The 27,480-nt window shown below is 39.8% G+C and overlaps 1 protein-coding gene across 5 annotated transcripts in view; it reads right to left on the bottom strand.

Moving 5' to 3' along the window:
- LDB2 (LIM domain binding 2) overlaps nucleotides 1–27,480 on the bottom strand; it is a 232,372-nt gene that overhangs the window by 71,163 nt on the left and 133,729 nt on the right. The window lies entirely within an intron of this gene.

The raw sequence follows: 27,480 nt of genomic DNA, 5'->3' as shown, positions 1-27,480 counted from the left end.
GGCTCCAGGCTCCATTAACTCCTTTGGAGCCTGGAGTACTTCAGGTTCATTTGCATAATTTTAAAAGTCTTTTTTCATTAAAAACTAGGGCATAAGAAGCTAAAAGAAGAGCAGATCCTGCCAGAGGGGGCACACACCAGTATGTCAGTGTGCTTGGTTTACAATCCTTCATCTGGTGATGGATGTCCTTTAAAGGGGTTGTCCACTTTCAGCAAGTAATTCATATGGTGTATTTAAGGAAAATGTATACAATTTTTCTATATACTTTCTATATCGATTTTCTAGGTCTCTGTTTGCTGTCCTGCTATAGAAAGCTTCTATGATTACTCCCAGTGGATAGAAATCTGTCCATCATCATGTTATGGATATATCATACGGCTCTGATTACTCTCTGTGATACTAGTGGCTTATGCACCTGCTTGTCCATCACATGACCATGAGCAGATTTCTATCCACTGGAAGTAAACGTTGAAGCTTTCTATAGCAGGACAGCAAGCAGAGATCTAGAAAACTGTGAGGAATTGATACAGAAAGTATATCGGATAACAGAATAACTTTTCCTTTCACACATCATATCAATTATTTGCTGATGGACAAGCCTTTTAAAGAAACTCTGCCATCAAAATCCAGCATGACAAACCAGCGGCACTTACTCATAGATCCAGGTACCATAGTTCTTATATGTGTCATTCACGGCCGCCTTCCTTCTAAAATCAACTTTTATAATTATGATAATGAGCTCTAAGGGGTTTACCCGAGCCCTTCTCTACTGTATCTTCACAGTCTGTTATACTGTCCCCCTCCATCTTACTCCCTCAGCACTTCCCTCTCCCGCTGCCTGGTATAATCTGACACAGTGGAAAGAGGAAAGTGCACCTGTATAGTGTAACAGGCTGTGGAGCTATTGCATGGAGGGGCTCTGGTAATGCCCCCTAGAGCCCATCTGGCTTCGTAGCACAGTTTTCTAGATCTCAGCTTCGATGTTTCTTCCACTGGATAGAAATCTGTCCATGGTCATGTGATGTCACACAGGTGCATGAGCCATTGGTATCACAGAGACTACTCAGACCTTGTGCTTCTGCACCTGTGTGACATCACATGACCAGGGACAGATTTCTGTCTAGTGGAAGTAGACATAGAAGCTTTTTATAGAAGGACAGCAAGCAGAGATCTAGAAAACAGTGAGGTATTGATATAGAAAGTATATTGGAAATTTGTCTAACTTTTCTTTACATAAACCATATCAATTATTTGCTGAAAGTGGACAACCCCTTTAACATAGACAGTGGGGGACGATTAGACTTACATTAATTATTTGTAGTGGAAATGTCATTTAATAATAATAATAATCTATATATAGCACCATCAAATTCCGTAGCGTTTTACAAATTTAGAGGGAACCTGTTACATATAATGAGCAGCCTTATCTATGGGCAGCATGTTATTGAGCAGGAGTAGCTGACTGGTAAATAGTTTTATGGGAAAGTATTTAGTTTAATTTGCCATTTATTCATTTAAACCGCTGCTCGTTCCTGAGTAAAGCACTAAGTAGGACCGCCTACTGGACTCCTTAGCTCTATATGAGTTTGTTACACACATAAAATAATAACATAATTAAATTAACAGATAAGGCATTACTGAATGGCATCATGGCCCCAAACAGAAGAACACAAAAAATTTAAAAAAAAAGTTTTATTATTATTAGTGCACAAACAGTAGGATATTATAATATCAACTATTAATTATTTTTAGCAAAATTATTTTTTGCTAAATTGTGCAATTTTTTTTTTTTTAATTTGCCCAGAAACATTAATACTGATAATTGTATTAGCCTTATCTTCACTAAATACAAAGAATTTTGGTAATATACAAACAGCTATAATAGGAAATCTTTCAGAATAAAATTTTACAACTTGTCTGAAATGCCACCTAATAAGGCAATTTTTAAGTGTAATTTTTTTGCATAAATTTTTTGGTTTAGGATCTGTCCCCCAGCATCTCAAGTTTTACTTAACTCGGACTGTCCACTAATACAGTTTCTTTTCATATGTTGCAGAGGCAGAAGCAATATTATACAGTGGTAGTTGGCATCCTCGACAGAGACAATAACATTTTCTCAAAAGTTTTAATTATTCTTCTTTCAGATCAACATTACTATGATTTAGAATTTTCGACCACACATTTTTGAAGCTTTATGAAGCTTTAAAAAAGTGTTCAAGTCCCATAGCATTAATGACCTATCCACAGAACTGGATCCCCCACAGAGTAGCTGTTATACACTATATATGGAGCCAGAAAAAACATTACCATCAATAGTGCAGTAGCAAGTAGGACTGCAAAAAAAAATTACACCGTCCTCACACTCCTTTTTGCTTTTTGAATTGCACAGCTCAGTAGCCCCTTCCTGCTATTCAGAGAAGCCTGCTACAACTGTCAAGATAGGAAAGAGGTACAGGTCCTGGTCTTCTCACAACCTCCCCCTGTCCCTACATTCTTGCCTACATACGAGGACCCTAATTTTACCACAAAATACTGGGAAAACCTATTGACTCGAGTATAAGCCGACCCGAGTATAAGCCGAGGACCCTAATTTTACCACAAAATACTGGGAAAACCTATTGACTCGAGTATAAGCCGAGGGTGGGAAATGCATTGGTCACAGCCTCCCCAGTATATATCCAGCCAGGCTCTGACCCAGTGTATATAGCCAGCCAGCCAGCCCCTGCCCCAGTGTATATAGCCAGCCAGCCCCTGCCCCAGTGTATATAGCCTGCCAGACCCTGCCCCAGTGTATACAGCCTGCCGCAGCTGCCGGACAGATCGCACAGAAGAAATACAGGGGTCACCGGAAAGGTGAGTTTAGATATATTTATTTTTTTGACTCGAGTATAAGCCGAGTTTGGGTTTTTCAGCACATTTTTTGTGCTGAAAAACTAGGCTTATACTCGAGTATATAAGGTAAGTATATTCCAGGCAGAACCTAGATGGCAGCGATTTACTAGGGCACATACATATAGTGTATACTGTGTTGCAGCACAGACCACAACACAATATACATGGATATTCAGTTCGAAACCAAGATGGCGGTGAGATACATAATCATGAGCCATATAGAGTAGTCAAAAGGTCAAAGCAAGGGTCATAAAACACAGCAAAAAACACAATAATTATAGAAGGCAGGAGGCAAGTCTAACCAGCACTGAATGTTAGTAGTGAGAATAAATGGAATTCCTGGATGCCACCCCAACAGCTGATTTTAGGGGCTGTGGAACAGTTCAATGTAGAAAACGGAGAGGATAGCAGAGTAAAGTGTGCCCCCATCACACGCAACAATCTATTGTCCACAATTCTGCTACTAATAAACAAGGGGTGTAAAAATGAAGCATTTAGGCTTTTTTAAATGGAACCTTCCTGATCATTTTCCCTGATATCTTCTTTTACATCAGCAATTATGGATCAAACATGGCTCCGATTGCTTGGGCCACCTTCATCTGTTGAAAGAAAAGTTAACATTGCCAGTTTTCTTGGAGTCCATGGCTACGGTTGATGCTAATAAAAATAGGGGTCAATAGTACTGAACCCCCATTTATCTTCCCAGCATGCCCCATACAAGGAGCTGTCTGAACCACATAACCTCCTACTACTTTGTCTTGTCTTATAGACGTTCTAACTCCGATTTTTACCCTCTCTGCACTGCAGCTACTTAACCGTAAAACTGAGAGCACAGGTAGTAAAATCCGGGATATACAGTTTTTAAATGAAAAACAGGGGCTGAGTAAAAACCTCCGTGTACCATGCTTTAATTTGCATGTTAATATATCAATAAAGTTTTATGACAGAGAGCAGATCTTGCAATAACGGAAGAATTTGATGGTTTCTAGTGAATAAAAAGCCCGCTCAGTTAATCCCCGCGATTGAAAGTGCCAAAGCAAGTCAGGATTTCAGGAGGAAAAAATTATTTTGTTTGAATTTACGGACAATTTAAATGGATCGGGAAGTCATGTTCATTAATTTCGTAGATTAAAGAACACACAATGCCAGTGGTTCTGGTGACTTTAGCAAGTTTTATGCGCCCTACTGCAACTTTTAATTAAAGCAGTTCTTTAGTTTGACGGTTTTAAGCCTCGTACGTCCTACATGTCTGTCATACCTAACGTGTGCTAAGTCATCACACTAAAGAAGAGGCTTCAGCGCCACTGACAAAAGGACCGTAACTGCGGCATCATAATATCACTGCCATCAATGGGTTAAAGGGAACTTGTCATCTGAGGGCAGCACTATATAGAGCAGGAGGGGCTAAGCAGGTTGATGTTGTGAGTTAATTGTACAATGGGTGGTCCAACTCAGTGTTTCTCAGCCTTCTGTATATATTGAACATACTGTGACAGAGGTAATTGACTTATAGCACCGCCCATTTGACTCCTTTGTATAGCAAAAGCAGGGATTTTAATCAATACCTTCCAAGTTATATATAATCTTTTTCTACAAACCTTTATATGAATCTATAGAGCTCCTCCTATTCTAAAACCATCTGCTCACCTCCACCTGCTCTATGACTTGCTGCCTGCAGATATAACAGTAAGTACAATCGTCTCTGCCATTCCTGCTCCATAACATACTGCATGCAGAAAGGGCACCATAAACTATATGCTCAGTGCCTCTTGTTCTATAACCTGTTTCCTGCAGATAGGACACTATGTACAATCTGCTCACCTCCCCCTGCTCTATAACATACTGCCTGCAGATAAGATACTATGCACAATCTGCTCAGCTTCTCCTGCTCTACAACATGCTGCCTGCAGAAACAACAGTATACACAATCTGCTCAGCTTCTCCTGCTCTACAACATGCTGCCTGCAGATACAACAGTATACACAATCTGCTCAGCTTCTCCTGCTCTACAACATGCTGCCTGCAGATACAACAGTATACACAATCTGCTCTGCTCCTCCTGCTCTATAAAATGATTCTTACAGATATTGCACTATGTCCGATCTACTCAGCTTCCACTGCTCTATAGCATGCTGAAGTTGATACACTAAGTATAATTTGTTCAGCCCCTTTTGCTCTATAACGTGGTTTTTGCAGTAAGGACACTATGTACAATCTACTCCTGCTTCTCTATAACAAGCTGCCTGCAGATAGGACACAATATACAATCTACTCAGCACCTCCTGCTCTATAACATGCTGCCTGCAGATACAACAGTATACACAATCTGCTCAGCTTCTCCTGCTCTACAACATGCTGCCTGCAGATACAACAGTATACACAATCTGCTCAGCTCCTCCTGCTCTATAACATGCTGCATGAAGATAGGATACTATGTACAATCTGCTCAACTCTTCCTTCTCTATTACAAGCTGTCTGCAGATACGATACTATGTACAATATTTTTTTTGGTTTTCCTGCTATATAACATTCAGTCTGTAGATACGACACTATGTACAATTTGCTCTGCTCCTCCTGCTCTATAAAATGGTTCTTACAGATATTGCACTATGTCCGATCTACTCAGCTCCTACTGCTCTATAACATGCTGAAGTTGATACACTAAGTATAATTTATTCAGCCCCTTTTGCTCTATAACGTGGTTTTTGCAGTAAGGACACTATGTACAATCTACTCCTGCTTCTCTATAACAAGCTGCCTGCAGATAGGACACAATATACAATCTACTCAGCACCTCCTGCTCTATAACATGCTGCCTGCAGATAGTATACTGTACAATCTGCTCAGATGGATTGATAGATGTATCTCTCTTTTATTTTGACAAATTATTAATTCATTAATTTTCATAAGTCGCTGCCCTTAATTACAGTTTATTATTTCTATATTTTATTATGGTTACAATAATTTTTAGTATCCTGATTCTTAGTATTTTAGGTCTTAGGCACATCCTGTACAGTTGTGTTTATTTTGGATAGAGACAGAGAGAAGTGATCCAGTCCGGTATCAATCATTTGTTCTGTCTTATAGATTTGGGTTGTCTATGAATCCTGCTATGGGCAGAGAACAATGTAAGGAAGGGATGTGAGTGGAATGCTCCGGCTCCTTTCATTTGCATATATATTCGCATTAACCCACCAGGCTATTAATTTGGTTTTTATGCGTTCTAATGTTTTACAGCGCCAGTGAGCTGGAGAGCAGGGACTACAACACCAGAATTGTATTTATTTTGGCGCAATAAAATCCACCATTGATTTAGACACCTGTGTGACGATCAAACCGCAGCCATTCATCCCGAAAATAATCCCATTGTCCGTCAGAAGCTTCAGCGTGGAACATGATTTTATGTCATAGTCTGCATATTTAGAGACATTTATTGCGCCTGACATTTGCGGTGTGTAAGCCATTCATTTACCAATTCTAGAATTATACTCCTACAAACACATCGTTGTGAAGACCTTGCCGAAATGTATCATTGAATAGTTCCTTTTGTGGACTGAGAGTAACTCAAGATTTGCCTGAAATTTATGTGTAAGGCATTAGGGGTAATGGTCAAACTCAGTCCTGCTATACTATGTATATCAGAACATTTGTAGCTGTCATTTTGATAGTAACAATATAGACATGAGGGTATATTAAAGGGGTTGGCCACTTTACCTCATGTGTTTTGCAATATATGTGTAAGTGGGGGGGGGGGGGGATATTAGGTGATTTACCAATACACATCTAATAATAGTTCTGCTCCGCTTTCTTGATACGTAAAGTGAAGCCTCCTGTCTTTTACCGCATGGGCCAGACATTCATGACCATAATGGCCACAGATAGAGAGTTATTTGATCCTAACTGTCTATGAACAATTGCCCTGCCAGGGCCTTGATCCTACATTCATTATTACTATCATAAGGTCCTGGCAGGGCGATTGGTCATGGACAGATAAGATCACATTAGCCTTCATCTGTGGCCATTTTATGGACACAAATGTCTGGATGATGAGGTTAGTAGTGTAGATTTGTACCATGTTAGCCATAGAGAGCAGAAGAAGAGTGAAGAAATCAGGTGATGACTTTATGAGGATAACGGAGTATAATTGATAGTGAGCTTTCGAGAATACTAGTTCTCTTCGTCATGATTATTATTTCATTATGCATGAAACAGAAAATTCACAGCATTTTATACACACGAGGCAGTGATTATCAAAGGATATTAAAAAAACTTTAACTTTCTCTCCTCACAGGTTTTTAGTCCGTTTATTGCCGTCCTGTCGTAAAAAAGATGTCAATCTGTTGTGTTAAAGTTTTTTTTTAATATCCTTTGATGATCACTGTTTAGTGTGTATAAAATACTGAGAATTTTCTGTTTCATGCATAACATCATGTCTGACAAAGAAGATTCTCTAAAGCTCACCATTACATATACTCCATTGTCCTCAAAAAGGTATTGCCTGATTTCTTCACTTTTCTGGCTGAAGATGTAAAAGACAGGAGGCTTCACTTTACATATCAAGAAAGCGGAGCAGAACTTTCAATTGATTTATATTGGTAAATTACCTAATATCTTGCCCCCACACTTACACTCACATTACAAAAAGCATAAGGTGAAGTGGCCAACCCCTTTAAGGGTTAATTCCAACTGCACCAGAATCAGTGGAACTCAGCTTTTGAAGGGATGCAAAAAGTTACTATCATGTTAACCTGGGGCACTTACTTAAAAATCCAGGCACTTTGACTGTGGTAATCTTCTTATACATGTTATCCATGGTCGTATATCCACAGAGGTCTAGGGCAGTGAAAGGATTAATGGTTACATGCCTGGTGATCTAGGGTAATGCAAAGTTTAATGATATTATCCCAGGATGTTTTTGTGAACTTTTACAGATAGTAATTTATCAGCTGATAATAAAGCATCTCATCAAATTATACAGATTACTAAACTATCAGACATGTATAAAGAGTTTAAGCGGGGGCGTGGAATTTGACTTAGAACCTCCTGTGAGCAGAGTAGGCACCTCCTACTCCTCATTCCTCGGCTGCACAGGCTTTGTATCTGCCCCAGGCTGAGCGCACAATGTATTATATTTTCTGCTCTTATTTCTAGGTCATTTTTTATTATAAACCGCAACGGCCAAACATTCAAGCAAAGTCTATAATTTATCTCCTCCTTGGAACGTGGCTCAGTCTGCTGTGTTTATCCATGCAGCCGTATATTTTTTCGACCTCCTTACGAAAGATTCTACACTTATATAATTGGTCTTTCTGGGACTCGTGTACCAGCACAACCTTCTAATGTTACATTTTTTGCTCTGTCCCTTAGGTCACTTTGTGGAGAAGGCATGCGGAGATGTTTTCCCTTCTAATATTGTCAGATCAGCCTAAATACCGGCAATCGGCGCCTGTTACCAATGTAACGGGATCATATATTATTTGCCACTGACAAAGCTGATGAACCATCGAATAATTAACACATTCTGCCCATTAGATGCACAATGGGTCATCTGTTTATGTGTCATGTCACATGTATGGGCCACCTAAGGAGACGAGAAATCCCTGTGGAAAAATTTTAAAATTTGCATTGTTGTCTGGTATTACCTTTCTACTTATTTGAAAGCAATGGCCTAACTAGAAACTGATGGGCCCCAGTGCAAAGTCTGTGCCAGGCCTCCGACTATAATGTATGGTTTATAGTAATAGTCTTCTCATATGGGAAAGTGACACCATAAGGGCCCCCTAAACCTCTTGGGCACAGGATCGCAACCTCTGCACCCCCTAAAGTTATGACCCTGTTTGAAAGTATTTTTTTTATATATCAGCTTTTATACTGATGATGACCTATCTTTAGTATCAGCGTCACCTGTACAACTTCTGCCACTCAAAAGTTGCCAAAACGGCTGATTGGTGAAGTATCATGGTGTTGGACCCCAACCAACATGATTCTTATGATAGGTCACCAGTAGAGATGAGCAAATTTTGGCCTGATTTGTAGATCCTGTACAAATCTGACAATTTTCAGGTACCAAAAGGAATCAGAATGTTTCCAATTTGGTTCGGACAAATTTTTCAAAATGGCGGGTTGCTAATATTTTCATTAATCCCAGTGTTTAGGAAAGGGGGAAAAGTAATGGAAAAATCAACAAACAATATTGAAAGGAGAAAAAAGAAAGGAGATATTAAAGGGGTTATCCGGGTTTAAATTTTTTTTTATGTCCGGGTTGGGGAGGGCTAGTTAAACATAATAAACATGTACTTACCTCCTCCGGTGCTGCCGATGTCCCGCGCCGCGGCCCGTCTTCTCTGTGCGCCGGTTTCATTACACCGGCGCACAGGGAGCTTCCGGCCGGCCGGAAGCTCCCATGCGCACCATCTCTCAGCGCTTACAACGCTGAGAGATAGGGACGCATGGGAGGAGCCGTCCACATCATGGACCGGAACCTCCCTGTGCGCGGCTTCCGTGCCCCTGTAAACAAACAGGGGCACGGATCGAAGGGACCGCGGCGTGGGACAACGGCGGCGCCGGAGGGGGTAAGTACAAGTTTATTATGTTTAACTAGCCTTCCCCAGTCCGGCCATAAAAAAAAATTTAAACCCGGATAACCCCTTTAACAAGAAAACTCTGGGGGTTATGTACCATTTTTAAAATTGGAGGAACATTGGTTTGGATCATTTGTTATTGACTAATTTGAAAAATTTGACGAAGCTTCTATGAATCAAATCTTGGATGATTTGCATATCTCTCGTTGCCAGTATAAAACCTGACATGAATTCATAAAAACATACATAGATAATATCACACATCATAATAATCGGCTATGAAACTTATTTTCGGTAAAAACTTCATTGAGTTTCTGCTTCCGTGTTAAAAAGATTTTAGACATGAACTTTTTCTAGCTATATTGCAGTTATGTATTTATTAAGTGGACATGTGACAGGAGATATCACAAGTTATAATTGCTTTTTACTATTTTGACATCCTTCACCTGGCAAACTACAGGAGCACATAAACACTGTGTCTGCCACTCAAGGAAAGTTTTCTTATCAGCACTATACATGTTTGGAGGGTGGGATGAAATCTGTAAAAAGGAGGACAAAAAACCAGGGCAGATGTTGTCCTTAGTTTGCTTAAAACTCAGAACCCAATTGTTGTAAGTCAACAGTAATAACCACTGAGCCACCATGATGTAACCTATCATTGGACGGGTCACTAAATCTAGGCTCACACATTGGACTTATCACAACTGAACCCCCCAACCAGATGTCATCCATAGCGCTTGAGAGGATCTGAGTGAACTTGTCGATGAGCAGAGCCCATTCTCTGAGTTCCACTTTTGAGGTCCCATAACCAAAACTAATTGGATTGACAAGCCAGTTCATTGGCTATCCATATACTCAGTACATGCCTGTGCTTCATTCAGATGGGTTAAACATGTAAGGGAAAAATTAGAAAGAGTGCTCATAGGGTAATATTATAAAAGCAGATAAAAGAGTTGCTTATCATATGTGCTTGTGCTAGTCAGTAAGAACAGCTCTATTAATTACAAGGAAGAGGGTTCTGTCTCTGGTTGGGTCCTCAGACCTTGGTAGCCGCAATGTTCGGAGTTGGAATGGTAAGGTTGGAATTGCGGTGCGTATAAGGAATTAGGCATGTAGGGTAGGTTACTAATTTTTTTATTTTTAAAAAGTCATGATATACAGTGTGTTTTGAGGTCTCTAGAGGTCACTTTTTCATCTGGTTATGGCTTACACTTTCAGCTTGTCCTTTGTATAGCTGGAGGTCCTCAGGATTAAGTCATAATAATCATATAAAAAATGGGTCTTTAAAAACCTGGAAGCGTGTTGTATAAATTGTGACCTAAAGGGAGAAATGACTAACCCGACCTACCTGCTGAATATACCTTTTATGGTATACGCCCAACCCCCAACCCTTCACTTGACAATTTTTCATGATCATAGACCCCACCTATGGGAAAAATAATACCTATCATGTGGATTGGAGATATCATTCTAAATTGAGCCCACCTCTTCAAAAGGAGACCTTACTGCCTCCATGAACTCTAGCTTTTCAGCATTGGAATTTTACTAGGCAACGCCATTCCTGAGCAAAATGTTTAGACTTTTATACTAGTTAGGAATGCTACTGTCCCGTGGAACTCCTTGCCTCAACCTGAGTATTGATAGGCTATATAGTAGATAATGGTCACCAACAGGAACACCACATGGGGAACGGTAGAGGCTAGAGAAAAAACTTAGAGTCAGTCAAGATTGTGAAAGGTCACTGGTATAGCCATCTAAAGGTTCCCTTTAAGGGTTCATTTATATTACCTGTTTTTCAAGAACATATTGTAAAGTGTTGTGTTATTTCTCCAGCAAAAACCACAAAGGAAATTTCGAGTAATGAAGAACGTGGAATTAGTATGTGGAATATCTCATCCAAACACTCATTACCTATGAGAGTCATAGCAAACTTTTTTTACACGCTGACGTTTCAAGGTAGTCAGTGAGTTCCGTTCCTCATTTCATTATGCACAATAATTCTGGCTTTCCCTCAGGAGTCAATTTTTAGTTTTTAGTGAGCGTGCTGTTTGCTGACTGTTCTAAAAGGGAACACTCAGGAGATCCGATTAGCAGTCACTTGTTTCAATAAACATTGAATGTAACATATGCCTCTCAAGTAATGTGTATCCAAACATACAATTTACAAATAATTAACATCATGTTAATTAGTTACATTAATTTATGCCACTTTGTGGAATTATTTCTTCAGAGCCCTTAGGAATGATGCCAGACGTTTTGAGCCAGAGCTGGCTTGAAGCGGGAGAAGTGTTGTGACACACAGCATGAACACGAGGGATGCGAGGACCAGAAGAGATGATTGCATATCACAGATCCTCCTCGCTGTTGAGTTACTGGCAGGACACATACGGTAATACAACATGGGAACATTCGTCTTAATTAGCACGATTTGTAGATGCCAACAATGGCGCTTTATAAATAATACATCCGTGGATTGTTCCATTCAAAGTCAATTTCTGGACCTGTCAAGTTGGTGGAAGTCTGTGGTGGATATTTCCAAGACTTACTGAATAAATTACTTGACTTATTTCAGTTTGGTCCTAAAATAAATTTTAAAAAAACGACTTTTGGAATTGTAAAGGAATGACTAAGCTGAAGAACTTGGTGTCGGCCTAGTAAGGGGGGTCTTCTTCTGAGGCAATCTGATTCTTCAAGGAGATAGCTAAATTGGTATGTTGGTGGCTTTTACAGTACTTGAAATTATGCTCTTAGCCTAAGTCAAGTAGGTTTGATAGTTGACATCTCATCTCTTGCTAATGGTTCCCTAATTTGCAGAAGTGTTTTATGCTGGTCAGGACTCTTCTGCACATAAAGTATATAATTGGGACTTGGGAGAGTACAAATTTTGTGACGAGGGTCATGAGGACATGCTTTTAGACCTCTAACTATAATTTAGTACAGTTAAGGTCGCACATTCATGCTGGTATGGTGCTGTGCGTATATTTCGGTTGAATATATCTGTATTTTCAAGTGTACTGGGCAGGACGGGCGTAGCAGTGCGATTATAGGTATATGGGGCCTCTGATCCAAAGGTCGCATCTGAGCCCACTGGTGTCTTGTTACACCAGTGGATGCAACCGTATCTGTATGGATGTTGTCAGTTAAATAAAAATGTATTAACCATTCTGTGGATGAGCTGGAGCAATATAAAAAACTCTTCTGGGTGCCGCGCTTCTGGGATTCAATCCAGGATGCCAACCCACATAGATTCAACTTCTTATTACATAACATGAGTATCACAGGACAATGGGGGTCATTTACTTACCTGGTCCAGTCGCAATCCCGCGACGCGTTGTCCGACGCTGATTCGGGTCTGCCGGGATTCACTAAGGTCGTGCACCCGATATCCAGCAGGTGTAGCTGCTGCGCCGATGTCCGCCAGAGTTCACCTTCTTCGTCCCAGTGCATGTAAGTGCAGATCTCGCAACACATATTGTTTTTTAAATTATGCAGTTTTTCCGAATCCGTTGGGTTGTCCGATGGCCACGGCCCACGGGAAACCCGAAGAAAGTGCGCGATTCGGACCCTTAGTAAGCCCCAATGTGTTTTGGGGCAGGACTTGTATGACATATTTTTGGGGCCTGATCATGGGGTAAAGACTTCCCAAAATGTGTTGTCCTGTGAATAATTCTAGAAGAGGAACATATGATGTAACCTCTGTAGATATTGAAGCAAGCAGAGGGACAACCTATAAAGGATAAAACACACAGACCTACCAGAAGCTAATTTCCCATCAGTAATAAATTAGTTGACATGTATATAATGTGTATTTACTATAGTTTGTGTTCAAATATGATGTGTATATACTGTATGTGTGTATGTTTGTTACTGTGTATGTGAGTATATAATGCATTAGTATGTATATAAAGTATGTATGAGTGTATAAATGTATATATGCGTACATAAATGTGTGTGTATATAAATACATAAATGTGTGTATATATCAGTCTATAAATGTGTGTTATTGTATAAAGATGTGTGTATAAATATGATTGGATTTATTAAAGGGGAAGGTGCCCAATTCAGAAACCTGCTATAGGGTCCAGTGTCTCCTTGTTATGCCCCTGCTCTGGTTATAGAACATGCTGCAATATTTTGATACCAGTTTTCGTAGCAGACTATAGGCACCATGGCCCGGTATTATGGATCTGCACAAACACATAATCCTTCAGTGTGCGTGGAAATTTTTTTTTTACAATTCTAGAAGAGGAACATATGGTGTAACCTCTGTAGATATTGAAGCAAGCAGAGGGACAACCTATAAAGGATAAAACACACAGACCTACCAGAAGCTAATTTCCCATCAGTAATAAATTAGTTGACATTACAACCCAGAAAATGAAATGAAGGAGGCGGGAGAAATAGTGGAAGGCAAACGTGGGCACCTATTACTTCATCCTAAAATTGGGAATGAGATTGTTTTTCAAAATAATAGGAGATGAAGTTTAATTAGAAACAAAATTTGTATTGCTAATGAAACGACTATATGAAGGCGCTGACACGGGCGCTTTATGTCGTTAATCTCCATATGCCGCTGCTATCTGCTGCTTGCAGGGACTTGTTAAAATTGCTGCCTAAACTGTGGGGATGTGAGCAAAATATTGACAATTTAGAAGCGTACATTAGCGACGAGACAAATAAACGAAGGTGCAAGAGTGACGAATTTGCAAAATTAAAAGCAAAATACCGATTCGGTTAAGGCGTCTGTAGAGGTTTAATTGTTGATTCGCAGCAAAATAACACATTGGCTTGGGATATTTCTATGTGTTAGGAGTAACAGAAGGCAATGAAAAAAACTTTAAAGTTTTTTTTTCTAGTTAGAATTAGGTATTTACTTTCTCCCTGCTAAAAATAAAATAAAATACTGTACTGTATATACTCGAGTATAAGCCGACCCAAGTATAATCCGAGGCCCCTAAATTTACCACAAAAACATGGGATAACCTATTGACTCGAGTATAAGCCAAGTCACCTGCCCCCAGTATATAGCCTGCCAGCCCATATCCTCCGGTATATATCCAGCCCCCTGCCCCAGTATATAGCCAGCAGCGGGGGAAGCTGGAAAGGTGAGTTTTGATATATTTTTCTTTAATCGAGTATAAGCCAAGTTTAGGTTTTCAGCACATTTTTTTGTGCTGAAAAAATAGGCTTATACTCGAGTATATATATATATATGTAGTACTCTACATTAAAGAGACTTTCTTTTATCAGCTTTTTATCCCTTTTTCAGCACAATCCCCCGTATCCTTGTATACACTTGTTGAACAGGAAGTGTTGGAGGTTGTGTTCAATTAGTTTTTATTAGTTCCAAGTATTGTAACACCAACAAAGAAGGTCATGTAGGACCACAAAACATTGTAACAAGACTAAACAATAATATATGTATAAAACAATGGGAGGAAAGTTTTCCCAAAGGACACCCAGACTTATGGATACACGGAGGTAAGGTTAATTTTGGGGGCCTAAGGTGATACACTAATACATCCCACCATATAAGTAAATGCAGTAGGGAAACTCAGAGGGAAAGGAAAGATGGAAGACAATTAAACAGGGATGCAACTTAGAAAGGAACAAGAAAGAATAATAATAAAACAAAAATGGGAAATTAAAATCTGGAAGAGGGAAAAGTCTCACTTTTGATTCCGCTACTATCAACTTAAACCAATAGGTCCCGATATACAAGGGTAGTCGGAAAGAAGATCCAAAGTTGCCATACCAATATATATCGGACTGTCCTGCCCTCTGCTCTGCAGAAAGTTGTTCTATCCGACTCATCCATTTCTCACCACCCATTTAGAGGAGGGTGAGGGAAACACAAATGATTTGGTAGCCCTCACAGCAGACAGAATACAAACGTAAGAGCTGTGTTTAAAGGTTCACAGGTTCTGACAATACAGAGGGGAGAGCTATTTGAGGTTGAGAAAACCTTGTCCCAAAATCCCATTACATTCCCACCAACATTACATATCCAACACAAATCACAGTGTTGTCTGTGACTTACAGACGACACTTCAGAGCTTGGTGGCATTAATATATATAAACAAGTCAAAAGCATAGATATGAATATTAATATAAAGAAGGTCACATGCATAGAAAGGCTTTCCTTCGGCCAGGGCAAAGATTCCATAGATTTACAACCCAAGCTCAAATTGGGAAATGGACACCAGTTTCTCATAAAACCAGTTCCTTTCAATATCACAACATACTAAAAAAAAACTTTACCGGGTTCTACTCACTACATAACTGCTGGGTGACAGCACATAAATTGGCTAGTACTCGATCACGAGATGAGTACAGAGAACTATTATCCATGTTCATAACCTAAAGATTTCCCAAATTCTAGAAAGAAGAATTCATGAAGCATAAAAGATTTTATCTTTGTTACTCTCAGTGAAATTTAGGGAAGGTGGGGGGGTTGGACATACCTCTAAATACTCTGGATGACAACGGAGATACAGGGACATTTCAGAAATTTGGTATTTAAAGACGAGCTGTCATCTCTCCTGACATGTTGGAGAATCATTTCTTATAATTCAGTGTTCTGGCATTCTTTTATTTTTCATCCTAAAAATCTCTGAAAAAAACTGGTAACTGGATGTTACCAATCCACTTGCCAAAGGGGCATATCCCTACAGTGAACACCGATTGGATAATGTTCGATTGTGTAGGGACACTTCGCCCTCCTCCCAGCTGGTAACACCCAATTGTAAATTTCTGTTAGGAATAACTAAAGAACATCTCTCACCAGGAATACAGAATTAGTAAACTTGCAGATATTTGGAATATATTTTACAAGTCTATTTCAAAAAGTGCTTTAGAATTTAGGGAGCATTTATTTATTGAGATTTGGTGTACAGTTTTTGAAGACAAAGCCGACCTGAAGATGTTATGTTTCACTCTGATCATAGGAGGACCTTTGGAGGGCACCTTGCATGGGGACCAGAATAGGTAGAGAGATAAGTATTGTGTTAATTATGTTGAGGTTTATTAACAGTCCCTGCTATTAATAACAAAAATTATGGTCTTGACAATCCTTTTACCTTTTCTGAAGGGGTGTTTAAGGCACACCACATCATGATGACCCCTGAAGAAGTGTGGCAGTGAAACAATTTGTGGTCTGCAATCTTTTGTGGACATCATGGGTAAGACACTTGTCTTTTGTATTTAATTATTCAGAATGCTTGATGTCTGGGGACATGGGGTATGCATATCTCATTAGTAAATAGTGACGTATTAAAATTTGAGAGTGATGGGGATGCCATCACCCCTTCCCATGATGTGACCTAGCCCCGTTACTTAAATTTGGAGGATGCTTTTGGTTTACATCATAGAGGGTACCCTCACTAGAGAAGTGCTGTAGGACTCATTGAACAAAGTTACTCATTGTAACCATACATTGGGGGTCATTTACTAAGGGCCCGAATCGTGTTTTTCCGTTGCGCTACCCGAATATTTCCGATTTGCGCCTATTTTCCCTGAATTGCCCCAGGATTTTGGCGCACGCGATCGGATTGTGGTGCATCGGCGCCGGCATGCACGCGACGGAAATTGGGGGTTGTGACCGTAAGAAAACCCAACAGATTCGCCGTATTTTTTTAAAAAAGTGTCTCTTGACACGCGCTTACCTGCACCCAGCGTAGGACGGTGAATTTCAGTGCACTCCGACGGAATTCAGCGCAGAGTGGATATTGGGCGCACTACCTTAGTGAATCGCCGGAAGACCCGAATACTCCGCAGAGAACGCGCCGCTGGATCGCGACAGGACCGGGTAAGTAAATCTGCCCCATTATATGTGATACTAAATTGACCCTATAGAGGGCACTGCTAAGAAAGTGAGACCAGCTGCTCAGTGATTACCGGGAAATATTAATTTAGGAAACAGTAAGAAAGATTGTAGGAAGTAGCGTCTTTAGATTTTACGACATTGCCAACGCTGAAACATCTCCAAATGTCACCACAACTCAGGAACATCTCTTTTTTTTCGGAGAATATATTCCGAATGTGTACGACCTGACATTAAATGGAATTTCCATATTTTTTATTTTTCATCTCTGAGATACCCTGGTATTTGCTGCTGTATTCCTATATGTTGCTGTCTCGTATTTTCCATCTCTGTAATTGTACAGTTTCGGCACATAGTAATGTAACACTTCCAGACAGTCAGACAAATATAAACAGAAATATATGCTTGTAAAATAGGAAAATGCTAAATCCCCAATGCAGGAGGAAGAATATATTATAATATATAATTTGCTGACAGGACCTTGCATTTGTAGATGACATTAGCATGCCAGGGAATTTGCAGACAGCACTAAACTAACACAATGTAGCATACAATTAGAGAGAGTATTTTACATATGAAAACACAGCACTCTCGCGCCGGAAGATAGCACTAAAGCTTAGACAGCGCGTTTCCAGCCTACATCACTACACAAGACAGCCTCATAAATAAAAGAGGGCAACAACCACACATTAGGGTTACACGCTGCCTCCGTACAAGCTTTCTGAAGGCTTCTAATATTGTATGTTCTTCTGAACCCTTGAAATGGTGAATATAAGGATATGAGTCTTCTGAGAATCCTAAGAACAGTCTATGATAGCTTGTTACTGTGGGTGCTTACAAGACACAGCGCCTCTATAGTCTGTTTCTGGTATTGACATTCAGAATTTTTTTACTGGTAGCAGATACCCCGGAGGCAGCACAGGGCATACCTGGGCAAGTGTCGGGGCCCAGAGCTGCTGGGGGGCCCACATAAGGCAGTAATAATAATCTATACTAGGAAAATTTTAGGGAACAGGAGACTGTTTTAGTATAGTCCTGAACTTTTATTGATGCCATGTGAGTGCAATGAAAAGGGGCTTGCTGAGGTTCTGTAGCCCAGGGGCCTACAAAAACCTATAGCCGACCCTAGAAGTAGACCAAACATTAGTTGTAGTAAGTAATGTATGGGGACTTGAGAAAAACATCTGGAAGCTAGATCTCAACTAAGTTCTACACGGCTGTGGACATGGCTAATAGGTAATGGCTTACCAAGGGAGGAATGGGTTGTCCTAATTATTTTTTGACACAAGATACAATCAATCTACAAAGCTGATAGAACATTGACCAGACAGTGGCCAAAACATCATCACCCTACAACCAGAAGTGGACTATAATAGAGGTGTCTCGGGCAGCAGCTTTGGGATTCTAGGGGCCCAAGGATTCTAGGGGCTCATTACCACCCACCAAATTTTACACTGCACTGTAGAGACAATAAAATGAGAGGGGTCTCCAGCCTTGAAACCCTTATACAAATGTATCAGCCCTCAAAGCACATGCGTACAAGAGCCGTTCCAGGCCATTTAAAGGTCGAAAGATGCTCCAAAGGTCCTTAAACTTGAGAACTGAAAGTGGGCAGACGGTAACCTCCTCCTATCCCAAGAAGGTTTGTTTTGTTACTGTACTGAGCAGTAAATGCAAGACCATTAAAAAAGAAAAGACTTCTACAGGCTCACAATTTTCATATGGCACATGGATGCTCTCTTACTCAAAATGAATACAAAAGGTGTGATTTTAGCAGTTTGGACTGTGGGTTAACCAATAAACCTGCATGTATGAATATTAAAGGGAGATTGGTCAGAAATTTATATTGATGACCCATTCCAATGTCTATTGGGTGTTAGGTCAACACCCATTCCTGCAGCCATCAACTTTTTTGTTAAACGGGCATGGAGAGAGGGACAAAGTACAGAAGCTTTTACTACAATGCACAATGGGAGTCGAGTCTTTAGTTACAAATTCCAGACACTACAAAGAGCAGGGGTTCATCCCATGAGAATTTGTGGACAAAGCTTTTTAGATTAGTAGTGGGTAAAACCAAAGGTGCCAGGACATCTGAAGCACAACTTTCAGAATAGGTGGCTGATATGCCCTGCGTTTCACTCACTTGGCTAAATTTATATGAAGGGAGCAACTTTATAGAGTCCAGGACATGTAGTTGCTGGAGATTTGAGTACTGAAAAAAAAATTACTTGTTATTGTTCCCTCTGAATGTCAAACATTTCCACAAATGCCATGGAGTGTTCAACAGTTTGGACAGTTTGCCTCCGTTTCTTTCCCCGGCCTCTTGTGTGATGTTCCTATTGTCTCCATCGTCTCGCTCTACTCTTCCAATAATCACCCAGAAGAATTGGAGCAGCACTTAGCTTCCATCTAATTGCTCACAGTTCTGAGATGTTTTGATATCAACTCATTAAGACGTTTACCACATTTTAATCTCGTGAACTTAAAGCGCTACATGAGCGACAGGTTGACAAGTTTATGCGTTAATTGAAAAAAAAAAGTACATTAAAAAAGTTATAATGAATTGAAAGGAGGATAGAAATGTCATCCTATAATTCATTGTAACAATTTATTTTACAGACATTTGCCTTTTTCTATTGTTATTTTTTTTGTCTTGGATTGATTTAGTTGTTTTTTATTACTTTTACCATTGTTAATTTTGGCAGATTGGCTGTTATGATTTTTAGTTTCCTTTGCTACTCCCCCTTTTGATAGCTATGACATTTTAGGCCCATTAGATGATGATTTTTAAAAATGTTTGGCACTTCACCTTCGGATTGCTATGACATTTTGTTCCATCAACGTAGCCTTAATAGTATTTTTAGTGAGGCAAGTTTATTTTTGGGTACACAAATTTTATTGAGTGGGCATGGAAAATATTCAGACCCCTTTAAATATTGCATTTTTTGTTTCACTGCAACTAATTACCATTGCAGCCAAGTAATTTTTTGCTCATTAATGCACACTCTGTTCCCCATCTTGACAGAAAAAAACTCAAATGTAGATATTTTTACTAATTTATTAAACAAGAAAAAGTGAAATATCACATGATCATAAGTTTTCAGACTCTGTGCTGTGATACTCATGCTCTTCATTTTCTTCTGATCCTCCTTGAGATGGTTTAATGAGTCCAGCTGTGTTTTATTAAACTGATTGGACTTGATCAGGAAAGGCAAACACCTGTCTATATGAGATCTCACAGCTCACAGTGCATGTCAGAACACATGAGAATCATGAGGTCTGAGGAACCTATGAAAAAGCAAAGATCTAGCTAAGGTTACAAGAGAATTTCTACGGCACTCAAGGTTACTAAGAGCACAGTGGCCTCCATAAACTTTAAATGGAAGAAGTTTGGAATGCCCTCAACTGTTCGTCGACCTGGCTGACCTGCCAAACTAAGCAATTGGGGTAGAAGAGGCAGTAGGGAGATGGGAAAAAGTTCCACAAAGTCAACTATCACTGCAGTTTTCCATTAGTTGGGGCTATGGCAGAGTGTGCCAATGGAAGCCTCTCCTCAGCGTAAGACATATGAAAACTGCATACAGTGTACAAAACACATGAAGAATTCCCTGACTGTGAGAAATAAGATTCTCTGGTCTGATGAGAGGAAGACTGAACTTTTTGCTGGTAAATCTAAGTGGTATGTGTGGAGAAAACCAGGCACTGCTCATCACCTGCCAAAAATGATCCCAGCAGTGACGCATAAACCCAACTGAACATTTCTGGAGAGACTTGTAAATGGCTTCCACCAATGTTCACCATTCAACCTGAGGGAAGTGGAGAGGATCTGCAAGGAAGAGACAGAGGATCCCCAAATCCAGGGGTGAGAAACTTGTAGCATCTTCCCAAGAAGTCTCCTGGCTGCACCAGCTCCAAAGCCAAATACTCATCACCATGTGATTTTTAAATTTTTTTTGTTTAATAAATTAGCAAAAATATCTACCTTCCTGTTTTTTTTCTGTCAAGATAAAGGGCAGAGTGTACCATTTAGCTTGAATGAAACAAAGATTTAATTATTTTAAGGGGTCTGAATAATTTTCGTACCCACTCTATGTGTCTTTTTAATAACTGATTATAATTTTTATATTTTTGGGGAGGTAGAATTGTTTAAACATGGTACTTCTGAATTTTTATAGCATTTACAATGCTGACTAAATAACACATATTAAACTTTTCTCTCGGGCCTTAACAGACACATGGATAACAAATATGTGTCTTTTTAAATATGAAAATGCATTTTTTTAAATTATTCTTTTATTGTTTGGTTTTAATAGTTTTACTTTAATATCACAGTTTCACATATTTTTTAAGTTTAAATGGGGGCTTGACCATGCAGTCTCTTGGTTGTTGGTCCGATACACAGCAAACTCTTCTTGTCAGTATTTACTTACTGGCGATCAATGTTTAAAGGGTGAAGGATGGGGTGAAAGAGGACTTAAAGAGAACCTGTTACAAGGGAACACTTCCCACAAGCCACACGCAGTACAATTTAAATGTCTTTATACATTTTTTACTGATGTCTCCATCTGTGAGATTAGTTCTACCATTCTGGTTAAAGAAAACCACTTTAATTGATGCTTTTTGTTTCAGTCATGGAGGTGGGGAGCTGCCGCCTACAGTATCCGGCTGAAGAGAATTCCTCAGAGAGGGGGTGAGAGAGACAGTAGATTTGTGTGACTCGACTCTGTTATATCATTAACCACTCCCTTAGGAAGGAGGGGATGATAGTGACTCTGGCTATTTTAAGAGAAATTAACCTTGTTCCTCATCCCTTCCTTAGTAAATCTCTTCAGACAGGCTAGAAGTGTCAGTAAGGGGCTGGCTAACTTGACTGTGTACTGCAGCTACCTGCCTCCATGACTGGGGACATCAATAAAACTCTTCTGTAGAAGAATACTTAACCTAATCCCGAAGATTTCCGATTTGCGCCGAATAGCCGAATCGGATTTTGCCGCATCGGCGCCGGCTTTCACACAACAGAAAACGGGGGGGGGGGGAGGGGCGTGGCCATCGGACAACCCGACAGATTCGGAAAAACCACGGAATTTAAAAAAGAATTTGTGTCGCAAGATCAGCACTTACATGCACAGGGACGAAGAAGGTGAACTCTGGCGGACTTCGGCGCAGCAGCAACACCTGCTGGATATCGGGCGCACGGACCTTAGTGAATCCCGGCAGAACCCGAATCAGCATCGGAGAATGCACTGCTGGATCGCGACTGGAACGGGTAAGTAAATATGCCCCAATGTTTTAACTTTTTCTATTATTAAAACACAATAAAACCTATATAAATGTAGTATCCCTGTGATCGTACTGACTCAAAGAATAAAGAAGACCTGGAGCCCTAAAAACCAAGCCCACAAGAAAATATCCCAAATACGTTTTTCCACCAATTTCACTGCATTTGGATTTTTTTTCCCCGCTTCCCATCACACGGCATGGAATATTAAATACTGTTACTATGAAGTACAATTTGTAATGTAGGTCTTACATGGAAAAATAAAAAAAGTTACCGATTTTTGAAGGTGGGGAGTGAAATGTGGAAACGCAAAAACGAAAAAGGGCCTGGTCGTTAATGGGGTTAAATGTACCATAATGCTGCGGTTTGGTCCTTGCTTTGTTGCAGTTTTTTTATAATTATTGTAAAATCATGGTGAAACAAAGCAGATTTACTGTGTATTTGTAGTAATTGTGCCAAAAGCCACAACAATACCGCACTTTAATCAGAAGATAAAATATATCCTGTAGCCATATGGAGGAGAAAGCACTGGATATCTCCATCCTATACCTAGATTTTTCACTGTGAAATCATTCCCCATAGGAAATGCATAGGGAAGCTTAGAAATCTCAGAAAAACACTGCAGTCAGCTGGAAAAACATACCGTATTTTTAGGACTATAATGCACACAAAAAATCCTTTGATTTTCTCATAAATCAAAGGTGCGCCTTATAGTCCAGTGCGCCTTATATATGAACCACCTGCTGGTCATTCATCCTTATAATCAGGTGCGCCTTATAATCTGGTGGGCCTTATATATGAACCTAGACGTTTTAGCAGGCATTTATTGATGGTGCGCCTTATAATCCGGTGTGCCTTATAGTCCGAAAAATACGGTAATCACAGTGATATTGCTGCAGGAAAGTGAGTACAATTTTTTACTAAGTGCCACATGCTGAGATTTGAGAGCTATCGCAGAGTTACCTTTCCTATCAGAAATTGATGTAAAATTCTCTTACAGATAAAGCAGTGACTTCACTCCAATTTGCACGCAATCAGTTTTGATGCGGTTTTTGGTGCAGTTTGTTATTTAAACAAATGAAAGACATGAACTGAACAGGTGAATCCCATTTGTTGAACAGGTTTCCCCTTTAAAATCATTTTTTATAGCTTTTACAGCGCACTCCAAATGACATGCCTCTTTTATTTTTTGGGTTGGTCCTATCATTGGGATAACACATTTATATAGGTTTTATTGTGTTTTAATACATTTTTAAAAATTAAAACCAAACTGCGAAAAAAAAGTCTTCATTTCGCCATCTTTTGATGGCAATAGCATTTTTATACTTCGGTGCCCAGAACTGTGTACTTTATTTATTGCGAGATGAGCTGATGTTCTCATTTCTATCAAATTGGGGACTTTTTTCTATGTTACTATAAGGGTACTTTAACCATAGGGAGTCTGGATTCTCCTGCCATATAATGCAATAACACTGAATTGCAGTATATGGAGAATTTCCTACAGATCTGTTAAAATGTGCCACTGGCACACAGTTACAGATCAGCAACAATGACAGGTCCTGGAGTCTTACAAAGACTTCAGGCTGTCATGGCAACTTATCATCGCTCCTTGATGCAATCAAGGAGAGCAACGATCAGAACCAATAAGTCGGCAATAGAAACGCCACCGATTTTTGACCGCCAGACAGACAAGGAGTAATCATCCATGATTGGTGCCGGCACCAATTGCAGCTGTTTGCTGCAATATACTAGTATATCAAAAGTTGTTTAGAGGTTAAAGGAATCTGTATAGGAAGGGTCTGGTAACATTATGGCATTGGTTTATATCAGTTTAAGGGAGTATCTAATATTCTATTTCCTATTCAAGAATTCTAAATTGATAACATAAGATTTTAAGATTCATTAAAGGGCACCTACCACCCCGATTCTACCTATAAAGGTAGAAGGGGTGGTAGGTGGATTGATGGGACTTGAGGATAGCCCTTTTTTGGGCTAATCCTCACGTCCCCGGTGTCTTTTAGAAAACTTTATTGCAGTTATATGCTCATTTTTTTATGCGGCTACTGGGCGTGGAGTAGCCGGACATGAGGCTACTAGTCACGACTACTCCACGCCCCAGTAGCCACGTTACTCTGCCTTCCAGGTAATCTTCGGCGCGCAGCTCCTCCCGGGACATGAGGATTAGCCCAAAAAAGGGCTATCCTCACGTCCCATCCATCCATCCACCTACCACCCCTTCTACCTTTATAGGTAGAATCAGGGTGGTAGGTTCCCTTTAATGATAAAGCCAAGAGCCCGTCTTGCTATAGAGGAAACTCTTGTCCTGCATTAAACAGCCAGTCTGTTGATTTGCATGGACATGGTTTAATACTTAACTCCCCCATTGGTGGCTCTGAAGGTAAATTTAACAAAATGGGGGGGAATTTATTAAGATTCGGAGGTGGACTTGATCTCCGGAATGAAATCTAACCTGGAGGAGATCTCATCTTATAGTTTTCACCAGTTTTCCAGTATAGACTATAGTCAAATATGCCCCTCTCCCCGACATGTCATACCCACTTTTAGAAAAAGTGGTAAGCGTGTTGGGAAACCTACAAAAACTGACAAAAGATTACAGCTAATCGCAAGGGATTCCAATTTTATTGTCAAGGGCCCCTTCAGATTGACCCCATTGGACAAAGCCTTTACTGCCGGTTAATTTTTCTAGTAAAATGGTAATGGGTCAAAGCAGGGAGAACAAGGACAAACTCATTTTGCGAAATAGATTGAGAATGTTGTATACTGTGTTTTTATAAGGATGAACAATGATGATGAACAACAATAATGAACTATGATGATGATGGTGATGATGAATAATAATGATGAACTATGATGATGAAGTTCCACGACGGCCATAATGATCATAATGATGATGAACAATGATGACATCGATGAACAATGAAGATGATGAACAATGAAGATCCTCATCATCACTTTCCATACTTGGCCTGTGTGTTGTTTTTCTTTCTATTTAACTCCGTCTAGATCGCTTAAGTTTTTCATGTTTCGGCAAAATCAGAGAATAATTTGGAACCTGCATCGTTATCTGAAATACTATGTAACTGTAACTTATGTTACTTCCCTTAATTTAAAGATGAGGGGGGAGAACCCAAAACCTACAAATCTTACCTATCCACAGGATCGAAAATAGTTGACCAATTTTTGATCAATAGGGAAATGGGAGGGTTGTTGAGTGAGACTGTGGGATAAAGTTTTATTAAAAGAGATATGCGGAAGTACTAGAAAGAATCAAAAACCCAGAACCAGAGCTGTGTATCAACGCTTTTCTTTCATCTTGCCACACCTGCAGGGTCGGCCCCAGGTTTCAGTAGGCCCCTGGGCGACAGAGCCTCAGTGGGCCCCTTTGCAGTGAACTCAAGTGTCGTAATTCAAAATTCGCCTGTTCAAACAGTGTCCTGTTCCCTAAAATATTGCATACTTTATCATATCAAACAGCCCCCTTGTGGTCATTTTATATACAGCCCCCTCATGGTTATTTTATGTAGTGCCCCCTCATGGTTATTTTAGATAATACCCCCTCACCACCTCTGGATTCATTAGATACAGCCCCCCTCAACCCCATGTATTCCTTATGTACAGTCTTTTGTGCCCCCCAGCCACTCTGGGCCGCAGCACATGCTCAGTACTGGTGCCAGCCTCACACCACTGCCCAAAGTCACAGGTTTTTGCAGATTTCCTGGAAAACCCCTTTAAAGCAGTTACAATAAATGGGATTAATTGGTTAATAAGCTAAGAATGTCTTTCAAGTTAGAAACCAGGACGTAACAGGGGATTGTCATGATGTAAAAAGTCTTCTATGGGTGTTTCATATTGTTGTCATCGCCTTAAATGGGTTTTCAAGACTATTTTAGAGATGCAATCACATCACGCACCCCTATATTATAATGAGATGGCTCTACCTATGATGTCTTAGTCTAAACGGCAAAGCTGAGCTGTAGGAAGCTGTGTCTGGCTCTGTGACCAGTGCGAGTACTAGAAAAATGAGTATTTTTCTTTTTCAATTTTTTCAAAAAATTGTAAACAATTACTGATACTGTAAACCCTGATTTAAACAATACAGGCACTCCCCGGGTTACGTACAAGATAGGGTCTTGTTCTTAAGTTGAATTTGTATGTAAGTCGAAACTGTATATTGTATAATTGTAGATCCAGACAAAAAAAAAAATTGGCCCCAGTGACAATTGGAGTTTAAAATTTTTTTGCTTTAATGGGACCAAGGATTATCAATAAAGCTTCATTACAGACACCTTACAGCTGATTATTGAAGTCTGGGACTATAGTAACATCCAGAGAGCTTCACCAGAGGTCAGAGGGGTCTGTCTGTAACTACGGGTTGTCTGTAAGTCGGGTGTATGTAAAATCCAAAGTCTTTTTTGCAAATCTAAAAATAATCAAACCTCTTGTTGTTGCCAAAACAGGCAACCTCTTTTCCATAGGGTTGTAGCGCCTAACTTACAAAAATAAATTTCAAAAAACAAATCTTGTAAAATAAAATGTAAAAAGTTGAAAATACAGAATGTACGGGAAAGCTGCGGAGGCCTTTGGGGTTTTAATGCAGTATTTATAATGTTTTTCCAACCATAACATGAATTCCAGAAAGAGTTAATTTCAAACCACCCATCGAAGCATAAGGACTCCAGGTACCTCTGGCACCCCAAGCATATAATATTTATAACATTCATCCAAATTTAATTTTTTCTTCCTTGCCAAGGAAAGAACACACATTTTTTTTCTGCACTGCAGAAAAAGAGAGAAAAAACAGAGAGTCTCTCATTAGTTGGGAATTTTCCATTACATTCTCCCCTGACTGACAAAATGAATCTGAAAATATAAAGATATCTACAGAA

Source organism: Engystomops pustulosus, chromosome 1 (assembly GCF_040894005.1).
Source record: "Engystomops pustulosus chromosome 1, aEngPut4.maternal, whole genome shotgun sequence".
Taxonomy (NCBI): Eukaryota; Metazoa; Chordata; class Amphibia; order Anura; family Leptodactylidae; genus Engystomops; species Engystomops pustulosus.
Note: the sequence above shows the minus strand (reverse complement) of the source record. Positions and strands in the feature narration are given on the sequence as shown.